Genomic DNA, 781 nt, shown 5'->3' with positions numbered 1-781 from the left:
AACCACCTTTTTGAGACTTCTGCACCAGGTATGAACAAGTTACTACTTTGAGTGTATTCATTAAGGCCACTTATATAGACTGTTTATGGTTTCATTTTTCTAGATGCTATGTTTCAAAAGTAATAATATATTTTTTGCAAGTGTTTCAAAGGGTGTGGTTTAATTTTTAGTGAGAACTGAGTAGTGAAAGAATAGGTTATTTACCAAGGAACACAAGCAGGATTTCAGTGGCATTGATGAGACATTGTTACATGATTGTAAAGCTTTATATTTATGCTACCACAGAGAACTATCAAGATAGAGATGATGTACATTACAGTATGTACTGTATGGTGATACAGTAAGTGCTTATAATAATTGTTGTCAATGTTTTTATTGCTATTTTTATAGTTAAAATTTGTTGAAGGACTCATAGTAATAATCAATCTATTGGGTCACTGAAGAATAGAATAATCATTATAATGATAATAATTTAAATAATAATTTTTTTAGTACTTAGCACAGTGCATTCTTTCTTGTAATAGTAGATCTTCACTTTTTAGAACTAGAATATCGATTGCAACTCTTATATAGTCGTAGACCTGAGCTTTAGTAAGTAATTCAACTGGGTTTCTTCACTATTTTGCTTGTGCCATGCTTATACACGTGTAGTGTAAACGTCACAATACATCACTTCCGGTGCCAAGGATCGAGCGCATCCTGTTTCATATCCATGTGTGTATGTAGTATCTATGATTGCTATGAAGACAGAAGTGTATTCACCTGAGTCCTATGACTAGTG

General features: G+C 32.5%; 1 long non-coding RNA gene across 1 annotated transcript; it reads left to right on the top strand.

Annotated features, from left to right (window-relative positions):
* Positions 1–6: 6 nt before the first annotated feature.
* Positions 7–568, top strand: LOC109592856 (uncharacterized). The gene is made up of 2 exons (XR_002190591.1): positions 7–340; positions 391–568. It is a non-coding gene; the product is annotated as an uncharacterized LOC109592856 (long non-coding RNA).
* Positions 569–781: the final 213 nt, after the last annotated feature.

This window comes from Amphimedon queenslandica, unplaced genomic scaffold, assembly GCF_000090795.2.
Source record: "Amphimedon queenslandica unplaced genomic scaffold, v1.1 AMPQUscaffold_3706_Cont24303, whole genome shotgun sequence".
In the NCBI taxonomy this organism is placed as follows: Eukaryota; Metazoa; Porifera; class Demospongiae; order Haplosclerida; family Niphatidae; genus Amphimedon; species Amphimedon queenslandica.
This window is presented reverse-complemented; position numbering and strand designations above follow the sequence as displayed.